This window comes from Oncorhynchus gorbuscha, unplaced genomic scaffold (genome assembly GCF_021184085.1).
Source record: "Oncorhynchus gorbuscha isolate QuinsamMale2020 ecotype Even-year unplaced genomic scaffold, OgorEven_v1.0 Un_scaffold_1555, whole genome shotgun sequence".
In the NCBI taxonomy this organism is placed as follows: Eukaryota; Metazoa; Chordata; class Actinopteri; order Salmoniformes; family Salmonidae; genus Oncorhynchus; species Oncorhynchus gorbuscha.
This window is the reverse complement of record NW_025746294.1, coordinates 23,357-35,000: the sequence shown is the minus strand read 5'-3', so window position 1 is coordinate 35,000 and position 11,644 is coordinate 23,357. Positions and strand designations below refer to the sequence as shown.

General features: G+C 48.9%; 1 pseudogene; it reads left to right on the top strand.

Annotated features, from left to right (window-relative positions):
* The first annotated feature begins 5,460 nt into the window (after positions 1-5,460).
* On the top strand, positions 5,461-7,482 carry LOC124023217 (annotated as a pseudogene).
* The last annotated feature ends 4,162 nt before the right edge of the window (positions 7,483-11,644 follow it).

The following is an 11,644-nucleotide window of genomic DNA, read 5'->3' as shown; positions in this document are numbered from 1 at the left end:
TGGCCCGCCAGCCGCTCCCTCCAACCACCAGAAGGCGCCCAAACCCCAGCCTGCCTTCCTCTGCTCTTTCTGTCAACATGGCCAGCCTGCTTTCCTCTTGTCTGTCTGTCAACATGGCCAGCCTGCCTTCCTCTGGTCTGTCTGTCAACATGGCCAGCCTGCTTTCCTCTGGTCTGTCTGTCAACATGGCCAGCCTGCTTTCCTCCTGTCTGTCTGTCAACAGGGCCAGCCTGCCTTCCCCTGCTCTGTCTGCCTCCCGCCTGGCTATCCGTTTTAGCCTGCCTGCCCTGTGTGTCTGCCAGGATAGGACGGCAAGGCATTCAGCCATGGCAGGACGGGCACTATGTCTGTCACCAAGCTGAGACCCCCTCCAGACTCTCACCACCTCTTCTACATGTCAGACAATTAAAGCCCACACAGATAGATCACTGCCCAATGGAGTATTTAAAGATCCTGTTGTGGGACAGAGCTGAACTCTCATCTGAACGGCCTGGTATGTTCTCAGCACGGTAACTACTGTATTGTTCTGGGACAGAGCTGAACTCTCATCTGAACGGCCTGGTATGTTCTCAGCACGGTAACTACTGTATTGTTCTGGGACAGAGCTGAACTCTCATCTGAACAGCCTGGTATCTTCTCAGCACGGTGAGGGCCTGGTATCTTCTCAGCACGGTGAGGGCCTGGTATCTTCTCAGCACGGTGACTACTGGATTGTTCTGGGACAGAGCTGAACTCTCATCTGAGGTTCTGGTATCTTCTTAGCACCATGAGGGCCTGGTATCTTCTCAGCACCGTGAGGGCCTGGTATCTTCTTATCACCGTGAGGGCCTGGTATCTTCTTAGCACCGTGAGGGCCTGGTATCTTCTTAGCACCGTGAGGTCCTGGTAGCTTCTTATCACCGTGAGGGCCTGGTATCTTCTTAGCACCGTGAGGGCCTGGTATCTTCTTATCACCGTGAGGGCCTGGTATCTTCTTATCACCGTGAGGTCCTGGTATCTTCTTATCACCGTGAGGGCCTGGTATCTTCTTATCACCGTGAGGTCCTGGTATCTTCTTATCACCGTGAGGGCCTGGTATCTTCTCATCACCGTGAGGGCCTGGTATCTTCTTAGCACCATGAGGTCCTGGTAGCTTCTCAGCACCGTGAGGTCCTGGTAGCTTATCAGCACCGTGAGGGCCTGGTAGCTTATCAGCACCGTGAGGGCCTGGTAGCTTCTCAGCACCGTGAGGGCCTGGTGTCTTCTCAGCACCGTGAGGTCCTGGTAGCTTCTCAGCACCGTGAGGGCCTGGTAGCTTCTCAGCACCGTGAGGGCCTGGTGTCTTCTCAGCACCGTGAGGGCCTGGTATCTTCTCAGCACGGTGACTACTGGATTGAGTAGAGGGGGGAGGCCATGTTAAAACAACATGCCAGATTAGAGGGAGGAGGCCATGTTAAAACAACATGCCAGATTAGAGGGGGAGGCCATGTTAAAACAACATGCCAGATTAGAGGAGGGAGGCCATGTTAAAACAACATGCCAGATTAGAGGGGGAGGCCATGTTAAAACAACATGCCAGATTAGAGGGGGAGGCCATGTTAAAACAACATGCCAGATTAGAGGGGGAGGCCATGTTAAAACAACATGCCAGATTAGAGGGGGAGGCCATGTTAAAACAACATGCCAGATTAGAGGAGGGAGGCCATGTTAAAACAACATGCCAGATTAGAGGGGGAGGCCATGTTAAAACAACATGCCAGATTAGAGGGGGGAGGCCATGTTAAAACAACATGCCAGATTAGAGGGGGAGGCCATGTTAAAACAACATGCCAGATTAGAGGGGGAGGCCATGTTAAAACAACATGCCAGATTAGAGGGCGGAGGCCATGTTAAAACAACATGCCAGATTAGAGGGGGGAGGCCATGTTAAAACAACATGCCAGATTAGAGGGGGGAGGCCATGTTAAAACAACATGCCAGATTAGAGGGGGGAGGCCATGTTAAAACAACATGCCAGATTAGAGGGGGAGGCCATGTTAAAACAACATGCCAGATTAGAGGGGGAGGCCATGTTAAAACAACATGCCAGATTAGAGGGGGAGGCCATGTTAAAACAACATGCCAGATTAGAGGGGGAGGCCATGTTAAAACAACATGCCAGATTAGAGGGGGAGGCCATGTTAAAACAACATGCCAGATTAGAGGGGGAGGCCATGTTAAAACAACATGCCAGATTAGAGGGGGAGGCCATGTTAAAACAACATGCCAGATTAGAGGGGGAGGCCATGTTAAAACAACATGCCAGATTAGAGGGGGAGGCCATGTTAAAACAACATGCCAGATTAGAGGGGGGAGGCCATGTTAAAACAACATGCCAGATTAGAGGGGGAGGCCATGTTAAAACAACATGCCAGATTAGAGGGGGAGGCCATGTTAAAACAACATGCCAGATTAGAGGGGGAGGCCATGTTAAAACAACATGCCAGATTAGAGGGGGAGGCCATGTTAAAACAACATGCCAGATTAGAGGGGGAGGCCATGTTAAAACAACATGCCAGATTAGAGGGGGAGGCCATGTTAAAACAACATGCCAGATTAGAGGGGGAGGCCATGTTAAAACAACATGCCAGATTAGAGGGCGGAGGCCATGTTAAAACAACATGCCAGATTAGAGGGCGGAGGCCATGTTAAAACAACATGCCAGATTAGAGGGGAGGCCATGTTAAAACAACATGCCAGATTAGAGGGGGAGGCCATGTTAAAACAACATGCCAGATTAGAGGGGGAGGCCATGTTAAAACAACATGCCAGATTAGAGGGGGAGGCCATGTTAAAACAACATGCCAGATTAGAGGGGGGAGGCCATGTTAAAACAACATGCCAGATTAGAGGGGGAGGCCATGTTAAAACAACATGCCAGATTAGAGGGCGGAGGCCATGTTAAAACAACATGCCAGATTAGAGGGGGGAGGCCATGTTAAAACAACATGCCAGATTAGAGGGGGGAGGCCATGTTAAAACAACATGCCAGATTAGAGGGGCGTATTTCTTTTCATTTGTTGTTTCAGACTGATCTGATCTCTGATGGACACGGAACATAGAAGTAGAGTTAGGTGGGACCTTAATCAATAGTCAATAATAGACTTCTCATATTGATCTCTAGAGATCAGAACATGTGGAGTGGCCCTGGGTGAACATGGACATCATGCTAAATGGACATCATGCTAAATGGACATCATGCTAAATGGACATCATGCTAAATGGACATCATGCTAAATGGACATCATACTAAATGGACATCATGCTAAATGGACATCATACTAAATGGACATCATGCTAAATGGACATCATACTAAATGGACATCATGCTAAATGGACATCATGCTAAATGGACATCATGCTAAATGGACATCATACTAAATGGACATCATGCTAAATGGACATCATGCTAAATGGACATCATGCTAAATGGACATCATGCTAAATGGACATCATGCTAAATGGACATCATACTAAATGGACATCATGCTAAATGGACATCATGCTAAATGGACATCATGCTAAATGGACATCATGCTAAATGGACATCATACTAAATGGACATCATGCTAAATGGACATCATGCTAAATGGACATCATACTAAATGGACATCATGCTAAATGGACATCATGCTAAATGGACATCATGCTAAATGGACATCATGCTAAATGGACATCATGCTAAATGGACATCATGCTAAATGGACATCATACTAAATGGACATCATGCTAAATGGACATCATGCTAAATGGACATCATGCTAAATGGACATCATGCTAAATGGACATCATGCTAAATGGACATCATGCTAAATGGACATCATGCTAAATGGACATCATACTAAATGGACATCATGCTAAATGGACATCATGCTAAATGGACATCATACTAAATGGACATCATGCTAAATGGACATCATGCTAAATGGACATCATACTAAATGGACATCATGCTAAATGGACATCATGCTAAATGGACATCATACTAAATGGACATCATGCTAAATGGACATCATGCTAAATGGACATCTAGTAATACATCCAAGAATAATCAAATATTAAAATATAAAGGGTTGTGATATTTTAATTACATTTTTTTTTAAAGAAATTCAAACTCAAAGAATCAAAACTATGTATGTTGAGCCCTCCTCTCAGAGTCCCCCTTCAACACCCCCTCCCTCCCATCAGCCCTCTCTCTCTTTCTCCCTGCTCCCTGAGTTAGGAATGACAGACTGTCTAACAGAGAGACATTTTCAAAGGCTTCTCAGACAGCGGTTGGTTGAACAGCTCTTTTGACATCATCATTACTTTCTCATCCGGGGTTCTCTCTCTCTCTCTCTCTCTCTCTCTCTCTCTCTCTCTCTCTCTCTCTCTCTCTCTCTCTCTCTCTCTCTCTCTCTCTCTCTCTCTCTCTCTCTCTCTCTCTCTCTCTCTCTCTCTCTCTCTCTCTCTCTCTCTCTCTCTCTCTCTCTCTCTCTCTCTCTCTCTCTATTCCCTCTGTCTCTCTCTGTCTCTCTGTCTCTCTCTCTCTCTCTCTCTCTCTCTCTCTCTCTCTCTCTCTCTATTCCCTCTGTCTCTCTCTGTCTCTCTGTCTCTCTCTCTCTCTCTCTCTCTCTCTCTCTCTCTCTCTCTATTCCCTCTGTCTCTCTCTCTCTCTCTCTCTCTCTCTCTCTATTCCCTCTGTCTCTCTCTGTCTCTCTGTCTCTCTCTCTCTCTCTCTCTCTCTCTCTCTCTCTCTCTCTCTCTCTCTCTCTCTCTCTCTCTCTCTCTCTCTCTCTCTCTCTCTCTCTCTCTCTCTATTCCCTCTCTCTCTCTCTATTCCCTCTCTCTCTCTCTATTCCCTCTGTCTCTCTCTGTCTCTCTGTCTCTCTCTCTCTATTCCCTCTCTCTCTCTCTCTCTCTCTCTCTCTCTCTCTCTCTCTCTCTCTCTCTCTCTCTCTATTCCCTCTGTCTCTCTCTGTCTCTCTGTCTCTCTCTCTCTATTCCCTCTGTCTCTCTCTGTCTCTCTCTGTGTCTCTCTCTCTCTCTCTCTCTCTCTCTCTCTCTCTATTCCCTCTGTCTCTCTCTCTCTCTCTCTCTCTCTCTCTCTCTCTCTCTATCCAGCTCTCTCTCCCTCTGTCTCTCTCTCTCTCCTCTCTCTCTCTCTCTCTCTCTCTCTCTCTCTCTCTCTCTCTCTCTCTCTCTCTCTCTCTCTCTCTCTCTCTCTCTCTCTCTCTCTCTCTCTCTCTCTCTCTCTCTCTCTCTCTCTCTCTCTCTCTCTCTCTCTCTCTATTCCCTCTGTCTCTCTCTGTCTCTCTGTCTCTCTCTCTCTCTCTCTCTCTCTCTCTCTCTCTCTCTCTATCCAGCTCTCTCTCCCTCTGTCTCTCTCTCTCTCCTCCCCCCTCTCTCTCTCTCTCTATTCCCTCTGTCTCTCTCGGTATTATTTACTTTCCCGAGAGAGACCAGGGAGCACAAGCTCATGGCTTAGCCTCGTCCTTTCCACACATACAGTATTGTTTTAGCAGCGGAGGGCGCGTTGGATTTGATCCAGCTTTAACTGCTTGCTGCTTGTCAGTTCAGCTGTCGGGGGTGAAACCGTTGGAGGGGTTGTTGTTGTTGGTTCAACTCTACACGTATTTTCCGTGTTTATATTTATAAAGCCTGTTTAATGGATACGGTATGGAGTTAGCGCTGGTGAGTTTTGAGAACGGCGGAGCGAAAGGAAGCGCTGGCAATGCCGGAGATGTAGCCTGCCGTAACGCGCTGGATCACCCTCAACCTGCGCCGTTTGTCCAGAGTGGACTCCGCGAGCTGGGCTACAGCGGTCACAAAGAGATTAATACAATCGGGAGTCCCAAACCGAGGATGTGGAAAATCAATGACGTGAATAACACTTTGAGTTGCAACGAGAACGTGATGGATGCGCTCTGGCGCGCAGACCACAGTCCCCATCTGTTGGACGATGACGTGTTGGATATGGAGCGCAGAGACATGGACAACAACGAGAGGGTGCTGATCAACATCGCTGGGTTAAAGTACGAGACACAGCTAGGCACACTCAACCAGTTCCCCGATACGTTACTGGGGGACCCCTATAAGAGGATCAAATACTTCGACCCGCTCCGGAACGAGTACTTTTTCGACCGTAACCGGCCAAGTTTCGACGGGATCTTATATTTCTATCAGTCGGGAGGTAAGATCAGACGACCTGTCAATGTGTCTATCGACGTGTTCGCCGACGAGATTCGGTTTTACCGACTAGGGGAAGAGGCCATGGAAAGGTTTAGAGAAGACGAGGGATTTATTAAAGAGGAAGAGAAACCGCTACCGCAGAATGAGTTTCAGAAACAAGTCTGGCTCATATTCGAATACCCGGAGAGTTCCAGCCCGGCGCGAGGCATCGCTATAGTCTCAGTGCTCGTCATCACCATATCCATTATCACATTTTGCATGGAGACACTACCGGAGTTCAGGGACGAGAGGGAGCTACCGGTCCCCTTTCGGCCTGGTAACAACACCGTTCCGGTCCCTCTCTCACATTCACAGACCCTTTCTTCATAGTGGAAACCACTTGCGTGATATGGTTCACTTTTGAATTCATAGTGCGTTTCTTCGCCTGCCCCAGTAAGTCGGAGTTCTCCAAGACCGTCATGAACATCATAGACATCATGTCTATCCTGCCTTACTTCATTACGGTGGGCACAGAGCTGGCGGAGCAGCAGGTGGAGGAACCGCAGGAGCACGGCAACGGACAGACCATGTCTCTGGCCATCCTCAGGGTCATCCGGCTGGTCAGGGTGTTCAGGATCTTCAAGCTGTCCAGACACTCCAAGGGGCTTCAGATATTAGGACAAACCCTCAAAGCCAGTATGAGAGAGTTGGGGCTGCTCATTTTCTTCCTCTTCATCGGAGTCATCCTCTTCTCCAGCGCTGTGTTCTTCGCCGAAGCGGACGAGCCCGAATCGCATTTCTCCAGCATCCCTGACGCCTTCTGGTGGGCCGTGGTCACCATGACAACGGTGGGCTACGGGGACATGAGGCCGGTGACAGTGGGGGGGAAGATCGTGGGCTCGCTCTGCGCAATCGCCGGAGTGCTGACCATCGCGCTGCCGGTGCCTGTCATCGTGTCCAACTTTAACTATTTCTACCACCGGGAGACGGACCAGGACCAGTCTTCTCTGAAAGACGACCCGCCCAACAGCAGTCAGGACAGTCCTCAGTTAAAGAGGAAGGACAGTAAGGGATCTGCCAAGTCGGGAGACGAGGAGGACGGAACAGGAGCGGAGAAGGAGAATATCAAGGCTAACAGCAGCATGAACATCAAACGATCCCTTTACGCGTTCTGTCTGAACAAGACGGAGTCGGACCTGTAGTTCCCACAGACAGACAGACAGACAGACAGACAGACAGACAGACAGACAGACAGACAGACAGACAGACAGACAGACAGACAGACAGACAGACAGACAGACAGACAGACAGACAGACAGACAGACAGACAGACAGACAGACAGACAGACAGACAGACAGACAGACAGACAGACAGACAGACAGACAGACAGACAGACAGTAGTCCCCACAGACAGACAGACAGACAGACAGTAGTCCCCACAGACAGACAGACAGACAGACAGACAGTAGTCCCCACAGACAGACAGACAGACAGTAGTCCCCACAGACAGACAGACAGACAGTAGTCCCCACAGACAGACAGACAGACAGACACAGACAGACAGTAAGAATTCTCTTTTTATTACAGTGACTAATTGAATAGAGAGCAGTGTGTTTTGCTACGGTGATTTTCAAGCCTCTATCAGTGAGTTGATGTATAAAATCCCTCCTGGTAATAATGGATTTGAAGCCTAAACGAAAGCAGAGACTTGAGTCCTAAATGACACCCTATTCCCTACACAGTGCACTACTTCTCGGGCCTATGGGTCCTGGTCTAAAGTAGTGCACTATATAGGTAATAGAGTGCATGGGCCCTGGTCTAGAGTAGTGCACTATCTAGGGAATAGGGTGCATGGGCCCTGGTCTAAAGTAGTGCACTATATAGGGAATCGGGTGGGCCCTGGTCTAAAGTAGTGCACTATCTAGGGAATAGGGTGCATGTGCCCTGGTCTAAAGTAGTGCACTACATAGGGAATAGGGTGTAAGTTTCTGCTGTTGCAGTCCAAGGATCAACACGTTACAATCCTGAAAAGTTTTAGAGAAATGAGAGTTGATTTATAAAAAGCCCTTTATAATCTTCTTGATCTGGTAGCACAACACGCACGCACGCACGCACGCACGCACGCACGCACGCACGCACGCACGCACGCACGCACACACACACACACACACACACACACACACACACACACACACACACACACACACACACACACACACACACACACACACACACACACACACACACACACACACACACATTGGTTCTCTACATTAACATAAAATACACACAACCCTATAACCTGGGTCCCTACATTAACATAAAATACACACAACCCCAGATAGCCTGGGTCCCTACATTAACATAAAATACACACAACCCTATAACCTGGGTCCCCACATTAACATAAAATACACACACAACCCCAGATAGCCTGGGGATAGCCTGGGTCCCTACATTAACATAAAATACACACAACCCCAGATAGCCTGGGTCCCTACATTAACATAAAATACACACAACCCTATAACCTGGGTCCCCACATTAACATAAAATACACACACAAACCCAGATAGCCTGGGGATAGCCTGGGTCCCGACATTAACATAAAATACACACACAACCCCAGATAGCCCAGATGTCCCTAATACTCCTAGTGTGGTGGGCCTGGGTCCCTAAAACTCCTAGTGTGGTGGGTATCTAACACTATAGCCTGGGTCCCTAATACTCCTAGTGTGGTGGGTATCTAACGCTATAGCCTGGGTCCCTAATACTCCTAGTGTGGTGGGTATCTAATGCTATAGCCTGGGTCCCTAAAACTCCTAGTGTGGTGGGGTATCTAACTCTATAGCCTGGGTCCCTAATACTCCTAGTGTGGTGGGTATCTAACACTATAGCCCAGATGTCCCTAATACTCCTAGTGTGGTGGGTATCTAACTCTATAGCCTGGGTCCCTAATACTCCTAGTGTGGTGGGGTATCTAACGCTATAGCCTGGGTCCCTAATACTCCTAGTGTGGTGGGTATCTAACTCTATAGCCTGGGTCCCTAATACTCCTAGTGTGGTGGGTATCTAACGCTATAGCCTGGGTCCCTAATACTCCTAGTGTGGTGGGTTATCTAATGCTATAGCCTGGGTCCCTAATACTCCTAGTGTGGTGGGTATCTAACGCTATAGCCTGGGTCCCTAATACTCCTAGTGTGGTGGGTATCTAACTCTATAGCCTGGGTCCCTAATACTCCTAGTGTGGTGGGTATCTAACGCTATAGCCTGGGTCCCTAATACTCCTAGTGTGGTGGGTATCTAACGCTATAGCCTGGGTCCCTAATACTCCTAGTGTGGTGGGTATCTAACGCTATAGCCTGGGTCCCTAATACTCCTAGTGTGGTGGGTATCTAACGCTACAGCCTGGGTCCCTAATACTCCTAGTGTGGTGGGTTATCTAACTCTATAGCCTGGGTCCCTAATACTCCTAGTGTGGTGGGTTATCTAACGCTATAGCCTGGGTCCCTAATACTCCTAGTGTGGTGGGTTATCTAATGCTATAGCCTGGGTCCCTAATACTCCTAGTGTGGTGGGTTATCTAACGCTATAGCCTGGGTCCCTAATACTCCTAGTGTGGTGGGTTATCTAACGCTATAGCCTGGGTCCCTAATACTCCTAGTGTGGTGGGTTATCTAACGCTATAGCCTGGGTCCCTAATACTCCTAGTGTGGTGGGTTATCTAATGCTATAGCCTGGGTCCCTAATACTCCTAGTGTGGTGGGTTATCTAACGCTATAGCCTGGGTCCCTAATACTCCTAGTGTGGTGGGTTATCTAACGCTATAGCCTGGGTCCCTAATACTCCTAGTGTGGTGGGTTATCTAACTCTATGGCCTCTGTGATCACATCATCACCTTACGCCCAGATCCCGTTCTACACAACCATCATTAAGTCAACAGCTACAGTAGGGGGCTCTAATCAAGACTGCTAGCAGGACCGGAGATAATTACTGTCTCTGAGCGAGGCTGAGAGAGAGAGAGAGAGAGAGAGAGAGAGAGAGAGAGAGAGAGAGAGAGAGAGAGAGAGGGTTAGGATGTGGTGAGATAGACTACTGTCTCTGAGCGTGGCTGAGAGAGAGAGAGAGAGAGAGAGAGAGAGAGAGAGAGAGAGAGAGAGGGTTAGGATGTGGTGAGATAGACTACTGGTCTCTGAGCGTGGCTGAGAGAGAGAGAGAGGGTTAGGATGTGGTGAGATAGACTACTGGTCTCTGAGCGTGGCTGAGAGAGAGAGAGAGGGTTAGGATGTGGTGAGATAGACTACTGTCTCTGAGCGAGGCTGAGAGAGAGGGGATTAGGATGTGGTGAGATAGACTACTGGTCTCTGAGCGTGGCTGAGAGAGAGAGAGAGGGTTAGGATGTGGTGAGATAGACTACTGGTCTCTGAGCGTGGCTGAGAGAGAGAGAGAGGGTTAGGATGTGGTGAGATAGACTACTGTCTCTGAGCGAGGCTGAGAGAGAGAGGGGATTAGGATGTGGTGAGATAGACTACTGGTCTCTGAGCGTGACTGAGAGAGACAGAGGGTTAGGATGTGGTGAGATAGACTACTGGTCTCTGAGCGTGACTGAGAGAGAGAGAGAGGGTTAGGATGTGGTGAGATAGACTACTGTCTCTGAGCGTGGCTGAGAGAGACAGAGGGTTAGGATGTGGTGAGATAGACTACTGTCTCTGAGCGTGGCTGAGAGAGACAGAGGGTTAGGATGTGGTGAGATAGACTACTGTCTCTGAGCGTGGCTGAGAGAGAGAGAGAGAGAGAGAGAGAGAGAGAGAGAGAGAGAGAGAGAGAGAGAGGGTTAGGATGTGGTGAGATAGACTACTGGTCTCTGAGCGTGGCTGAGAGAGAGAGAGAGGGTTAGGATGTGGTGAGATAGACTACTGTCTCTGAGCGTGGCTGAGAGAGAGAGAGAGAGAGAGAGAGAGAGAGAGAGAGAGAGAGAGAGAGAGAGGGTTAGGATGTGGTGAGATAGACTACTGGTCTCTGAGCGTGGCTGAGAGAGAGAGAGAGGGTTAGGATGTGGTGAGATAGACTACTGGTCTCTGAGCGTGGCTGAGAGAGAGAGAGAGGGTTAGGATGTGGTGAGATAGACTACTGTCTCTGAGCGAGGCTGAGAGAGAGGGGATTAGGATGTGGTGAGATAGACTACTGGTCTCTGAGCGTGGCTGAGAGAGAGAGAGAGGGTTAGGATGTGGTGAGATAGACTACTGGTCTCTGAGCGTGGCTGAGAGAGAGAGAGAGGGTTAGGATGTGGTGAGATAGACTACTGTCTCTGAGCGAGGCTGAGAGAGAGAGGGGATTAGGATGTGGTGAGATAGACTACTGGTCTCTGAGCGTGACTGAGAGAGACAGAGGGTTAGGATGTGGTGAGATAGACTACTGGTCTCTGAGCGTGACTGAGAGAGAGAGAGAGGGTTAGGATGTGGTGAGATAGACTAC